This window comes from Bos javanicus, chromosome 26 (assembly GCF_032452875.1).
Source record: "Bos javanicus breed banteng chromosome 26, ARS-OSU_banteng_1.0, whole genome shotgun sequence".
In the NCBI taxonomy this organism is placed as follows: domain Eukaryota; kingdom Metazoa; phylum Chordata; class Mammalia; order Artiodactyla; family Bovidae; genus Bos; species Bos javanicus.
In genome coordinates, this window is record NC_083893.1 from 4927216 (window position 1) to 4943261 (window position 16046).

At 36.6% G+C, this 16046-nt stretch overlaps 1 protein-coding gene across 1 annotated transcript in view; it reads left to right on the plus strand.

The window, feature by feature from the left end:
* The window catches only part of PCDH15 (protocadherin related 15), a 1038229-nt gene that overhangs the window by 325626 nt on the left and 696557 nt on the right, over nt 1–16046 (plus strand). The gene's annotated exons all lie outside the window — the stretch shown is intronic.

Sequence of the window (16046 nt, forward strand, 5' to 3'; positions counted from 1 at the left end):
AGTTGTTTGTCGGTTGCTTCATTTGCTATTATTTTCTCCCATTCTGAAGGCTGTCTTTTCACCTTGCTAATAGTTTCCTTTGATGTGCAGAAGCTTTTAAGTTTAATTAGGTCCCATTTGTTTATTTTTGCTTTTATTTCCAATATTCTGGGAGGTGGGTCATAGAGGATCCTGCTGTGATGTATGTCAGAGAGTGTTTTGCCTATGTTCTCCTCTAGGAGTTTTATAGTTTCTGGTCTTACATTGAGATCTTTAATCCATTTTGAGTTTATTTTTGTATATGGTGTTAGAAAGTGTTCTAGTTTCATTCTTTTACAAGTGGTTGACCAGATTTCCCAGCACCACTTGTTAAAGAGATTGTCTTTAATCCTTTGTATATTCTTGCCTCCTTTGTCAAAGATAAGGTGTCCATATGTGGGTGGATTTGTCTCTGGGCTTTCTATTTTGTTCCATTGATATATATTTCTGTCTTTGTGCCAGTACCATACTGTCTTGATAACTGTGGCTTTGTAGTAGAGCCTGAAGTCAGGTAGGTTGATTCCTCCAGTTCCATTCTGCTTTCTCAAGATCGCTTTGGCTATTCGAGGTTTTTTGTATTTCCATACAAATTGTGAAATTATTTGTTCTAGCTCTGTGAAGAATACTGTTGGTAGCTTGATAGGGATTGCATTAAATCTATAAATTGCTTTGGGTAGTATACTCATTTTCACTATATTGATTCTTCCAATCCATGAACATGGTATATTTCTCCATCTATTAGTGTCCTCTTTGATTTCTTTCACCAGTGTTTTATAGTTTTCTATATATAGGTCTTTAGTTTCTTTAGGTAGATATATTCCTAAGTATTTTATTCTTTTCGTTGCAATGGTGAATGGAATTGTTTCCTTAATTTCTCTTTCTGTTTTCTCATTATTAGTGTATAGGAATGCAAGGGATTTCTGTGTGTTGATTTTATATCCTGCAACTTTACTATAATCATTGATTAGTTCTAGTAATTTTCTGGTGGAGTCTTTAGGGTTTTCTATGTAGAGGATCATGTCATCTGCAAATAGTGAGAGTTTTACTTCTTCTTTTCCAATTTGGATTCCTTTTATTTCTTTTTCTGCTCTGATTGCTGTAGCCAAAACTTCCAAAACTATGTTGAATAGTAATGGTGAAAGTGGGCACCCTTGTCTTGTTCCTGACTTTAGAGGAAATGCTTTCAATTTTTCACCATTGAGGATAATGTTTGCTGTGGGTTTGTCATATATAGCTTTTATTATGTTGAGGTATGTTCCTTCTATTGCTGCTTTCTGGAGAGTTTTTATCATAAATGGGTGTTGAATTTTGTCAAAGGCTTTCTCTGCATCTATTGAGATAATCATATGGTTTTTGTTTTTCAATTTGTTAATGTGGTGTATTACATTGATTGATTTGCGGATATTGAAGAATCCTTGCATCCCTGGGATAAAGCCCACTTGGTCATGGTGTATGATCTTTTTAATGTGTTGTTGGATTCTGATTGCTAGAATTTTGTTTAGGATTTTTGCATCTATGTTCATCAGTGATATTGGCCTGTAGTTTTCTTTTTTTGTGGCATCTTTGTCAGGTTTTGGTATTAGGGTGATGGTGGCCTCATAGAATGAGTTTGGAAGTTTACCTTCCTCTGCAATTTTCTGGAAGAGTTTGAGCAGGATAGGTGTTAGCTCTTCTCTAAATTTTTGGTAGAATTCAGCTGTGAAGCCGTCTGGACCTGGGCTTTTGTTTGCTGGAAGATTTTTGATTACAGTTTCAATTTCCGTGCTTGTGATGGGTCTGTTAAGGTTTTCTATTTCTTCCTGGTCGAGTTTTGGAAAGTTGTACTTTTCTAAGAATTTGTCCATTTCTTCCTCGTTGTCCATTTTATTGGCATATAATTGTTGATAATAGTCTCTTATGATCCTTTGTATTTCTATGTTGTCTGTTGTGATCTCTCCACTGTCATTTCTAATTTTATTGATTTGATTTTTCTCCCTTTGTTTCTTGATGAGTCTGGCTAATGGTTTGTCAATTTTATTTATCCTTTCAAAGAATCAGCTTTTGGTTTTGTTGATTTTTGCTATGGTCTCTTTTGTTTCTTTTGCATTTATTTCTGCTCTAATTTTTAAGATTTCTTTCCTTCTACTAACCCTGGGGTTCTTCATTTCTTCCTTTTCTAGTTGCTTTAGGTGTAGAGTTAGGTTATTTATTTGACTTTTTTCTTGTTTCTTGAGGTGTGCCTGTATTGCTATGAACTTTCCCCTTAGGGCTGCTTTTACAGTGTCCCACAGGTTTTGGGTTGTTGTGTTTTCATTTTCATTCGTTTCTATGCAAATTTTGATTTCTTTTTTGATTTCTTCTGTGATTTGTTGGTTATTCAGCAGCGTGTTGTTCAGCCTCCATATGTTGGAATTTTTAATAGTTTTTCTCCTGTAATTCAGATCTAATCTTACTGCATTGTGGTCAGTAAAGATGCTTGGAATGATTTCTATTTTTTTGAATTTACCAAGGCTAGCTTTATGGCCCAGGATGTGATCTATCCTGGAGAAGGTTCCATGTGCGCTTGAGAAAAAGGTGAAATTCATTGTTTTGGGATGAAATGTCCTATAGCTATCAATTAGGTCTAACTGGTCTATTGTATCGTTTAAAGTTTGTGTTTCCTTGTTAATTTTCTGTTTAGTTGATCTATCCATAGGTGTGAGTGGGGTATTAAAGTCTCCCACTATTATTGTGTTATTGTTAATTTCTCCTTTCATACTTGTTAGCATTTGTCTTACATACTGTGGTGCTCCCGTGTTGGGTGCATATATATTTATAATTGTTATATCTTCTTCTTGGATTGATCCTTTGATCATTATGTAGTGACCTACTTTGTCTCTTTTCACAGCCTTTGTTTTAAAGTCTATTTTATCTGATATGAGTATTGCTACTCCTGCTTTCTTTTGGTCCCTATTTGCATGGAAAATATTTTTCCAGCCCTTCACTTTCAGTCTGTATGTGTCCCCTGTTTTGAGGTGGGTCTCCTGTAGACAACATATGTAGGGGTCTTGTTTTTGTATCCATTCAGCCAGTCTTTGTCTTTTGGTTGGGGCATTCAACCCATTTACGTTTAAGGTAATTACTGATAAGTATGATCCCATTGCCATTTACTTTATTGTTTGGGGTTCGAATTTATACACCATTTTTGTGTTTCCTGTCTAGAGAATATCCTTTAGTATTTGTTGTAGAGCTGGTTTGGTGTTGAGATCTTTTGCATGATTCAGTTATATCTATGTAACCTTAGCAATCTGTGGTCATATAATGAAATGAACTGTCACTATTTGAGTATATTAAATGCACACCTAAAACAGTAACATGTCTGAAGCCTATTTTGATCTGCTAATAAAATATAGCTTTCCTTTGAATGTTGTAAAAGGTAAGAAACTACTATTTAATTGGTTAAAAATATGTAAAAGTCACTGCATTTAAAATGTAGAGGTATTCAAGCTTTATATGTGATTAGCTCATTTGGTTAGAATACAATTTACCTGACAATAAGTTATAAGGCACTTCCATATGCCAATTACTATTTCATACAACAATTTCAGTTTTACAGCTAATGCAACTGAGCTACAGAGAGTTTGTCAGTTTAACTTGGACCAAGAAGTATTTTATCCATCTCAAATTCCTCGATTGTAGTTATAATCCTGAGATGGAAGTTTAGACAAGAGAAAACTATCACCATCAATGAAAACAAAAAAGAAACTCTAAATGCTTCTAACTCATGCATTGTGAGTTCAGGATGGGGAACACATGTATACCTGTGGTGGATTCATTTTGATATTTGGCAAAACTAATACAATTATGTAAAGTTTAAAAATAAAATTAAATTAAAAAAAAAAGAAAATTACATCTGGGTACAAATACTAACATATTTGACTTTGAATTTAAATGAAATTATAAAATAATGAACTATAGTAATATTCCCAGTAACAAAAATAACTTAAAATATTACTTGGTTTTCTGATCAGACTTTGACTAGAAATTCTGTTCCTGCTCTGCCTTCTTCCTGCAGTCTTTGATTTATCTTTCTTTTTATTGCTTAGATCTATTAACTTCTTAAGAATGGAGATGGGTTTCTCTCATGAAATGTCATATACAAATCTACTGTTGTTGATTTATCAAATAGAATAATATGAAATAAATAGTAATATTTGAAAAATAATGTAGAGACTGAGGGTGCCATGGCCTATGTGATAAATCATGCTAATGAAAGCAAGTGGTGCAGAGCAATAATTATTAGTGACTTTAGTGAGCTTTACTAGACCATATTGTTGGAACATCATAAACAAATTATATAATCCAATTAATGACTGCACTAAAGGCATCATAAAATATACCTTCCTCCCTTTATGGTAAAATTTGAAATATATTAATGCTAATGTCTCATTCTTGAATCAGACTTACTTACTTGCAATGACCTGTGGTTTACTAAATTCATTTTGCTTTTTCAGTCATGGTCTAACTTCAATTTTAGACAATACAAATTAGCGTATGGTTCTACTGATATTACAAATGTCATGGTCAAATTCTTTTTCTTTCGGATGAGAGTCAAAATGTAAAAGAAGAAGTTTTTGTGTTAAAATTTCACTATGTGTGTTTTCCTGAAAATGAATATTCTGAGGATCAACATAAAAAATTGACAACAGTCCCTCCTCTTCTGCTGCTTGTGACAAGCAAATTGAAAGTAAAATGTTTGTACAGCATGAAATTTCAAGAGAGCACAGTACTTCTTTGATTGAGAGGTCAAATTGCTTTGAAATAAGGAACTGATTCAGAGAAAGTGTGTGTGTGTGTGCACGCACGCACGCACATAAAAACAAAAGCTTCTAAATGAGAAAGACCAGGTGACTGAATATGCAAAGTGATATTCACAGGAATATACAGAAGGGTAGAAGTTTCAGAAAATCTTTAACTCTTTCTTGATCTTTTTGCTTGATCATTTTGACACCAGTGCATTTCCAGACTATTGTGAAAGCCTGAGACTATTGTGACCCTAAGCACTTTTCTTTCTTAAACCTAGAGTTCAAGGATTCTATTTGCCTCTAGTAAATTCAGTTCAGTATAGTGTATTTAGATTGGCATCTGGAATAAGAGTTTCAACATTCCAACAGACATTCAATGGCAAGTCATGTGAGTGCTTTTATTCTTAACGAGAATGCACTTTACAACCACAAATGTAACAATATCAGCTCTCACTGAAAATGTGGAGATACCCAAAGGATTCTCTACTTGGATGCTTGGGGCTAGTGCACTGAGACGACCCAGAGGGATGGTATGGGGAGGGAGGAGGGAGGAGGGTTCAGGATGGGGAACACATGTATACCTGTGGCAGATTCATTTTGATATTTGGCAAAACTAATACAATTTGTAAAGTTTAAAAATAAAATAAAATTAAAAAAAAAAAGGGACCAGTAGCAATGACTCTCTAAATACATTCCACAGTAAATACTGTAAAAATTAGGTGCTTTTATTTTGCCTGTACATCTTGCCAGACAAAATAAAATTATCATAGATTATCTCATTTATACTTGTAGTCAGTCAGTTCAGTCACTCAGTCATGTCCAGCTCTTTGTGACTCATGGACTGCAGCACTCCAGGCTTCCCTGTCCATCACTAACTCCCAGAGCTGGCTGAAACTCATGTCCATTGAGGCAGGAATGCCATCCAACCATTTCATCCTCTGTTACCCCCTTCTCCATTTGCCTTCAATCTTCCCCAGCATCAAGGTCTTTTCCAGTTAGTTAGTTCTTCTCATCAGGTGGCCAAAGTTTTGGAGCTTCAGCATCTGTCCTTCCAGTGAATATTCAGGACTGATTTCCTTTAGCATTGACTGGTTTGATCTCCTTTCTGTCTAAGGGACTCTCAAGAGTTCTTAACCTGTATACTAAACTAGGAATCAATTCCTTTAACAATTTAAACAATCCCCAAAATATTTGAAATGATGAATAGTAATGATTTAGTTATTTGTTTTATTCATTTACCTTGGAAGAGGATAGTCCATAATTCAAAAATATATTGAATGATTATGTCAAATACTATGCTAGGTGCTAGAATAATTCACTGATAATCATAGGGAACTGGTAAGGAAACAGCTTAGTAAAAATTATAGGGATTTCTAGGTTCTTGGCTGAGAACTCCCCATAATAAAACAATTAACAGGTATAAAACAAATTTAATTATATACACAAGTATACACAAGTATGAGACTCAAACACAACCAGGCAGTTAAGTCTTAAATATCATCTTGAGCCCAGAAAAGGATAAGGATCTGATGCTTCAAAGGGAAAGAAGGGAGCTCACAGGAGGATGAGGGAAAAAAAAAAAAGGTTAACAAATGCTTGTCCTGCCATGTACATACCTCTCTGAAATGAAAAATTTATCTCTGGTAACAGCTCTCTTCCTTGTACACGCACCCCTTCTAGGCTCTTAATGGAAAAGTAAAAAATAAATTAAAAAAAGCTTTTCCTGAGTTTGCTGGGTCTTATTTGCCCTCAATTCCACATGCCAAAGTGGCATATTTTCAGGTGACACATTCTGCAACCTTCACATTTCTGCTGAGGTATTATCAACGGTCCTGTTTTTTAATAACTAGCTTGTTACTCCTTTCCCAATTATTTTTGTATGAGAATGACATTTCAAATATTAAAAAGTAAAAGTCTTAACTTATAGGAGGCTTTTTAAATATTGCTGTTGCAAATTGGTTGAAGCTTTTCATTTATGCATTCAAGAAATAGTTGCTTAGAGTCAACTATCTTATGTGGCAAGAACTTTGCCCTGGGAACACTAACTCAGAAACAGAAACAAGATCTAGGTATTTCTGAGTTTTCTGTTCAGTGAGGAGTCAGTAGGTATTAGAAGGCAGAGTTAACTGAGTATTAACTCAGATAATATTGATAAATTGATATTAGAAGGCAGAGTTAACTCAGTATATATCAGGGAACCTGGGATTAGAAATGATTTCTTTGAAAAGTGAAGCATTAAGTTAAAATCTAAAGAAAATATAAGTGAAGGATGGGTTAAGTGTGAAGATTAGAAATAAGAAATAATATAATCTGGAAAGGTCTTGAGGTAGCTCAAGATAAACCATAGCATGATTAAAGAGAAGAAAATTCTGTCTGGAATGTAGAGGGCATGCAAAAATATGGAAGTAGATGAGATTGGAAAGGAAGGAGAAGGCTGTATCATGCAGGATCTTTTAGGCCATATATTTTGGTTTTCAATATAAAATCATACTATACAGGGGGTAGTAGGCCATGAAAATTTTGTTGTAAAATAAAAGCAATGGCACATTCTTAACAGGTAAGCATATTTTAATCGGTTAAAAGATCACTGTGGTTAAAGATAGAAAATTAAAGAGTGAGCCAGGATTGCCTGTAGGGTGAACCTTAGGAAACCTATTACATTAAGTAGGAGACTGCAATATCACATTGACATCAGAGATTGAAAACTTTAGGTGGATATGAGAAGTTTTCTGTAGGAATTAAATTCAAGATTTTTTGAGGGATTCAACACAGAAAGGCAAGGAAGATAGGAAGGCTCAAAGGTGACATCCTAGTTTCCGTGTTATGAAACTTGGTGCAAAATTGTGCTATTCACTGGAATTATACATACTGAAAAAGGCCAGGTATGGGCTCGGGGGTTGCAACTAGAATTGCATTTTGGAATGTTATATTTAGGGCACTTTTGAAATTGCAAGTACAGATGTTGTCTGAGCAGTAGGACACATCCTCAGGAGAGAAATCTGGGCAGGAGATACAATATACTAGCCATTGGACATATTGATGGCAACTGACGTGTTAACATATGACAATAGCCAATATATTTGAAATTATATTAAGAAGACATTGTTTCTCAGTTGCTTCATTTGCAAATATTTCTCCCAATAAATGGTGCTGGGAAAACTGGACAGCTACATGTAAAAGAACGAATTTGGAAGACTACATAACACCATAAACCAAAACAAACTCAAAATGGATTAAAGACCCAAATGTAAGCATGGACACTGTTGAATTCTTAGAGGAAACCATAGGAAAAACACTTTTTGATATAAATCACAGCAAGATGTTTTCTGACCTACCTCCTACAGCAATGAAAATAAAAATAAACAAGTAGAGCCTAATACAACTAAAAAGTGTCTACAGAGAAAAGGAAACTGTAAACAAGATGAAAATACAAACCTCAGCTCAATATCAAAACAGTTCAGTTCAGTTGCTCAGTCGTGTCCAAGTCTTTGAGACCCAATGGGCTGCAGCATGCCAGGACTCCCTGTCCATCACCAACTCCCGGAGTTTACTCAAACTCGTGGCCGTTGAGTCAGTGATGCCATCCAACCATCTCATCCTCTGTCGTCTGCTTCTCCTCCCGCCTTCAATCTTTCCCATCATCAGGGTCTTTTCCAATGAGTTAGTTCTTTGCATCAGGTGGCCAAAGTATTGGAGTTTTACCTTCAATGTCAGTCCTTCCAATGAATATTCAGGACTGATCTCCTTTAGGATGGACTGGTTGGATCTCCTTGCAGTCCAAAGGACCCTCAAGAGTCTTCTCCATCACCACAATTCAAAGCATCAGTTCTTCGGCACTCAGTTTTCTTTATAGTCCAACTCTCACATCAATATATGACTGCTGTAAAAACCATAGTCTTGACTAGACAGACCTTTGTTGGCAAAGTAATTTCTCTGTTTTCTAATATGCTGTGAAGTTTGGTCATAAGTTTCCTTCCAAGGAGTAAGTATCTTTTAATTTCATGGCTGCAGTTACTATCTGCAGTGATTTTGGAGCCCCCAAAAATAAAGTCTGCCACTGTTTCCACTGTTTCTCCATCTGTTTGCTATGAAGTGATGGGACCAGATGCCATGATCTTAGTTTTCTGAATGTTGAGCTTTAAACCAACATTTTCACTCTCTTCTTTCACTTTCATCAAGAGGCTCTTTAGTTCTTCTTCTCTTTCTGCTGTAAAGGTGGTGTCATCTGCATATATGAGGTTATTGATATTTCTCCTGGCAATCATGATTCCAGCTTGGGCTTCATCCAGTCCAGGATTTCTCATGATGTACTCTGCATATAATTTAAATAAGCAGAGTGACAATATACCGCCTTGATGTACTTCTTTCCTGATTTGGAAACAGTCTGCTGTTCCATGTCCTGTTCTAACTGTTGCTTCTTTACCTGTAAACAGATTTTTCAGGCGGCAGGTCAGATGGTCTGGTATTCCCATTTCTTGAAGAATTTTCCACAGTTTATTGTGATCCACACAGTCAAAGTATTTGGCATAGTCAGTAAATCAGAAGTAGATGTTTTTCTGGAATTCTTGCTTTTTCAATGATCCAACAGATGTTAGCAATTTGATCTCTGGTTCCTCTGCCTTTTCTAAATACAGTTTGGACTTCTGGAAGTTCAAGGTTCACATACGGTTGAAGCCTGGGTTGGAGAATTTTGAGCATTACTTTTCCAGCGTATGAGATGAGTACAACTGTGCAGTAGCTTGAGCATTCTTTGCCATTTCCTATTTGGGGACTGGAATGAAAACTGACCTTTTCCTGTCCTGTGGCCACTGCTGAGTTTTCCAAATTTGCTGGCATATTGAGTGCAGCACTTTCACAGCATCATCTTTCAGGATTTGAAATAGCTCAACTGGAATTCCATCACCTCTACTAGCTTTGTTCATAGTGATGTTTTCCAAGGCCCACTTGACTTCACATTCCAAGATATCTGGCTCTAGGTGAGGGATCACACCATCATGGTTATCTGGGTCATGAAGATATTTTTTGTATAATTTTTCCATGTATTCTTGCCACCTCTTCTTAATATCTTCTGCTTCTGTTAGGTCCATACCATTTCTGTCCTTTATTGAGCCCATCTTTGCATGAAATATTCACTTGGTATCTCTAATTTTCTTGAAGTGATCTCATCTTTCCCATTCTATTGTTTTTCTCTATTTGTTTGTATTGATCACTGAGAAAGCCTTTCTTATCTCTCTTTGCTATTTTTTTGGATCACACCATCATGGTTATATGGGTCATGAAGATATTTTTTGTATAATTCTTCTGTGTATTCTTGCCACCTCTTCTTAATATCTTCTGCTTCTGTTAGGTCCATACCATTTCTGTCCTTTATTGAGCCCATCTTTGCATGAAATGTTCCCTTGGTATCTCTAATTTTCTTGAAGAGATCTCATCTTTCCCATTCTATTGTTTTTCTCTATTTGTTTGTATTGATCACTGAGAAAGCCTTTCTTATCTCTCCTTGTTATTTTTTTGGAACTCTGCATTCAAATTGATATATCTTTCCATTTCTAATTTTCCTTTCGCTTCTCTTCTTTTCTCAGCTATTTTTAAGGCCTCCTCAGATAACCATTTTGCCTTTTTGCATTTCTTTTCCTTGGGAATAGTCTTGATCCCTGCCTCCTGTACAGTGTCATGGACCTCTGTCCATAGTTGTTCAGGCACTCTATCAGATCTAATCCCTTGAATTTATTTGTCATGGTGGCTCAGATGGTAAAACACCTGCCTGCAATGTGAGAGACCCAGGTTCCATCCCCAGGTTGGGAAGATCCCCTGGAGAAGGTAATGGCAACCCACTCCAGTACTCTTGCTTGGAAAATTCCATGGACGGAGGAGCCTGGTAGGCTACAGTCCATGGGGTCACAAAGAGTCAGACACGATTAAGGAACTTTACTTTCACTTTACCTTTCCACTGTAAGGGATTTGATTTAGGTCATACCTGAATCTTCTAGTGGTTTTCCCTACTTTCTTCAATTTAAATCTGAATTTGTCAATAGGAGTTCATGATCTGAGCCACAGTCAGCTTCTAATCTTTGTTTTGCTGAGTGTATAGAGCTTCTCCATCTTCAGCTGCAAAGAATATAATCAGTCTGATATTGGTATTGACCATCTGGTGATGTCCATGTGTAGAGTCTTCTCTTGTGTTGTTGGAAGAAGTAGTTTGCTATGATCAGTGCATTCTCTTGGCAAAACTCCATTAGCCTTTGCCCTGCTTCGCTTTGTAGCAGGGCCAAATTTGCTGTTACTCCAGGTATCTCTTGACTTCCTACTTTTGCATTCCAGTCCCATATAATGAAAAAAATGCTCAACAGCACTAACTATTAGAGAAATGCAAATCAAAATAAACGAGGTATCATTTCACACTCACCAGAGTAGCCATCATCAAAAAAACAATAAATACTGGAAATGCTGTGAAGAAATGGGAACCCTCTTCCACTGTTTATGGGAAAGTAAATTGATACAGCCACTATGGAAAAAAGTATGGAGTTTTCTTTAAAAATAGAACTACAATCGACTCATCAGTTCCACTATTGGGTATATATATACCCTAAGGAAACCATAATTCAAAAAGACACATGTATCCCAATGTTCATTGCAACACTATTTACAATAGCCCAATATGTAAACAACCTAAATATACATCAAAGGATGAATAGAGATGATGTGGCACATATATGCAATGGAGTATTACACAGCCACCAAAAGGAACAAAATGGGATCATCTGTAGAGATGTGGATGGACCTAGACACTGCATTCAGAGTGAAGTAAGTCAGAAAGAGAAAAATATTGTATATTAACACATATATGTGGAATCTAAAAATGAGGTACTGAGGAGCCTATTTTCAGGGCAGGAATCAGAAGCACAGACATAGAGAATGGTCATGTGGATGCATTGGGGGAAAGGAAGGGTGGGATGAATTAGAGTTTAGGATTGATATATGTTCACCACTATGTGTAAAATAGACAGATAGTGGGAAACTTCTGTATGACAGAGAACTCAACTCAGGGCTCTGTGATGACCTGGACAGGTGGGATTAGGTTGGGGAAGGGAGGTCCAAGATGGAGGGGATATATGTATAAATATAGCTAATTCCCTTTGTTGTACAGAAGAATCTAACACAACAAAGCAATTATACTCCATTTTTTTAAATAGAAGTTTTGAGAATAGGCTAAGATAGAAATAGGATTTTCCTGGCTATTCACACTTCTTAGTAATAAATGAATAGACTTGGACAATTCTGGATATTCTCTTTACAGAGTAACATGCTCTTAAGCTTCTAAGAATAGCTTATCACAGGTTTACTACCTTTGAAACCAGTCATTACATATCTGCTAATAGTTTTTAAGTTTGAAATCCTACCTGTTGCATCAAATTATTTAAAAACATACAGAAAAAATATGGCTTATTTTTAGCTTGATGACAAATTTGCAGAAATGAATCACACTGGGCATTCAGGTATTTGTATTCATATCCTGCACTTTACAACAAATTGGATATGGGAATCAGGTAGGGGCCCGAGAGGTTAGAAATTTGAGGCACGAAAAACAATGAATTTGTGATTTAACCTGGACAGTCAAGGGTGAAATTAAATAGATTACAGAAGTGCATTTCCAAGGTACAGTCATCATCAGCTAACCCGTCTTTCCTGTGGCAGACAGATTATCCATAGACCGTAGAGAACAGGATCACCTAGCCCCCAAATTGCTTTCTAGTTTTCACTTTGATCTCCACGTGGATATTTGCATACCTAATACATCCTGGCTGTTTCATCCAAATTTACTTTTTTTCTGAATATACTTGCAATTAAAAATATTTTGTGCATTTCAAAACTAATTATAGTTTCACGAGCACATCATTTCAAAGCAAACACTGTTGTGAACAATGTTATTAATAGATTATTTTTATGTATCTGACTAACCTCTCTACATTAGTGTGGTGAGTCTAAATTTTTTTAACCACTTTTGTTTTGATTCAGAATAAATACAATTTATTTATTTATTTGGGCATGAAAATATCTTATTGTGGGGTTTTGGAACTCGCTAAAAGAATAAAGCTGAGTGAAAGTCATCCTTTAAAGGGGTCTGACTGGGAGGAATTGTACCTGCACCTTTACTCCTGGGCTGTTTCTGTTGCTAAGGACATAAGGAGAACAGAGACTTCTGAGTGCACTCCTGGAGAGATGGTCAATGAGAGATTGCAGCTGGGCTGATTGTAGTTCAGAAAAATTCAACAAACATTCTTTCAGGATCCACTCTGGTTGAATTCTGAGGTTACTAAGATAAATATGACACAGCCTTGGTCTGAAGGAGCTCTCATTAGAAAAAAATCACTAATATATTTTTTGAAGTAACTTTTCCAATGGACTACAGTGTATATTGGTAGCTCAGCTAGTAAAGAATCCACCTGCAGTGCAGGAGACCCCAGTTTGATTCCTCAGTTGGGAAGATCCCCTGGAGAAGGGATAGGCTACTCACTCCATTATTCTTGAGCATCCCTGGTGGCTCAAACAGTAAAGAATCTGCCTGCAATGTGGGAGACCTGGATTTTACCCCTGGGTTGGGAAGATCCCTTGGAGGAGGGCATGGGAGCCCATTCCAGTATTCTTGCCTGGAGAATCCTCATGGACAGAGGAGCCTAGTGGGCTACAGTCCATGGGGTTATGAAGAGTTGAACACAACTGAGTAACTAAGCACAGCACAGTGTATACTGAGGGCTTCCAAGGTAGCATTAGTGGTAAAGAACCCACCTGCTAATGCAAGAGATGTAAGATATGTGGGTTTGATCCCTGGTTCGGAAGATCCCCTGGAGGCGGGCATGGCGACCTCCTCCAGTATTCTTACCTGAAGAATCCCATGGACAGAGAAGCTTGGAGGGCTACAGTCCCTGGATTCACAAAGAGTCAGACACCACTGAAAGGACTTGGCATGCTTACACAGTGTATATTGAAGGAATGCAGAGAATAGGCATTTAGTTTAGACCAACAAGGAAGATTTTCTAGAAAGATGCCTTGCCAGGTTCTTGGAAGAGAAATAAAAGTTAACCAGGGGAAGAAAAGGAGGAAGGGAATTTCAGCAGATGTCACAGCAAACATAAATTTGGCTTGCTATGGCTACCAAATGAAACAAGAAGAGTGAAAAGGGTAAGGGAGGGAGGTAGGGCTGGAATATGGACAATCATACTTGACTTAGTTGGGCAGAAAAAGTCTATTCATAAATATAATAGTAACCAAATGATGAGCGGTTGTTGTATATGTATACCCAAGTTTCTCCATCATTCATTTCCCTTTATCCTGCCTGCCTATAAAGTTATTGATTAAATATCTATTCCCCTACCAATACTTATGTGAAAATTCACCACACTTTTTCTCTACTTTGCAGCTATGAGGATTTTAACTGAGGCAGTAACCCTATATATAAATATTATATGTACATTTAGATTGTTGTTTAATTGCTAAGTCATATCCAACTCTTTTGTGACACTGGGCTCACCATGCTCCTCCATCCATGGGATTCTCCAGGCAAGAATACTGGAGTGGGTTACCATTTCCTTCTCCATGGGTCTTCCTGCCCCAAGGATTGAACCTGTGTCTCCTACATTGGCAGGCAGATTCTTTACCACTGATCTACTGTGTGGTGTGTGTGTGTGTGTGTGTGTGTAAGGGAGGGAGAGGGAGAAAGAGAGAGGGAAAAAAAGGAGAGTGGGAAGAAATAAAATAGTATTGAAAAGTAACTACTCTTTGAAATACAAATGGAAGGCATGCTTCGTAATCCAAGAGTTGCTTCTTGCAAGAACTGGTCATGTTTCATTTATTATTTTCACAAATTGCCTCTGCCTTCTTGAGTATCCCATTTCTACTCACAGCAGGCAATGTCTCTATTTTAATTATTTGTGTTGTTGATGATCATATTAAACAACTGACTCCCATAGACCACATTGTGCCATACTTTTGTGGTTGTTTATGAGTCTTTCCTTTATCTGACCACTTATCTCCCCAACCTGAGATCTGTGAAGAAAGGAGTTGTTGATTTTTAATTCCCATCTTCAGCACATAGTAAGCTATCTACCAATTTGACTGAATAATTTTTGTATGCACAGATGAATAAAAAGCTAGATGAACAGATATGAGAACTCAGGAAGAAAATTTAACATTTCACTGGGGTATAAGAAAGTTTTGGTGGAATAGGTGAAACCTAATTTTATCAAGAATAACAGACTTGCCAGGCAGTAGAGGCAGAAATGACTTTAGGTAACAAAGCTGCCTTAATAATACAAGATGTAATCCAGCAAGAGTAAGGTCTCTAAGGTGACTGAAGGGCATAGTGCTTAATAAGTAAACAATGTTGAGACTGTGACACCCTCTGAATGATATTCTAAAACATTTTTCTTCACTCCAAAAGAAACATAAGTGTTTTTGTACAGAGAAGTGCCATTAACTTACCTTTGATTGGGGTGCAGAAAAATTATTCTCATGAAATGAATAAATGAATACAGGATGAGAACAGTTTCCAGGAGATTAATGAGGAAACCACTCCAAGAGTAGAGATTGCAAATAGCGAGGAGCTGTGCTATGTCAGGGGGTATAGGAAGGAAAGGATGGAGTGTAATGAGATATTTTAGATCTAAAACTGCTGTGCCCTGAAATTCCTTGAATATTGACAAGGACAAAGAGAGAAAAACTGGAGAGTTCATATATTTTAAGCTTTACATGAGAGAACACACATCTTACAATATACAACAGTGCTTGCCAAAGCCCTTATTATTCACACCCATTTACATAATGGCAGAATTTTAATAGATAAATAGTAAGCCTTGAAATCATCTTCCAAACAGCACACCTACTTGGATGGCTTAAGCCAATTTATGTTTCAGTCATAGGAACACACCATGTACATTTAACCACATGACACAACCCTATCAGGCTGGCCAAGTATCTCCTGAGAGAGCACTTTATGTCTCAGAAGTATACTTTTGACATCTCCCAGGCAAAGCCTTCACATTTTAATTATTGTGGATATTATAGTTCATGATACTATTTATATGTTCATTATCCACGCATTAGCAGTTCTTGAGATAAAAAATTAATCACTACTGATTGAAAGGCAATATTCTTAAGGTTCATTCAACACAGAGATAATAGACAATTGATATGTAATTTTATTTACCTTTTCATAGGACACATAGGTGTATTGTATGGTATATTCAAATTGATCTGTAATTTTTAAGA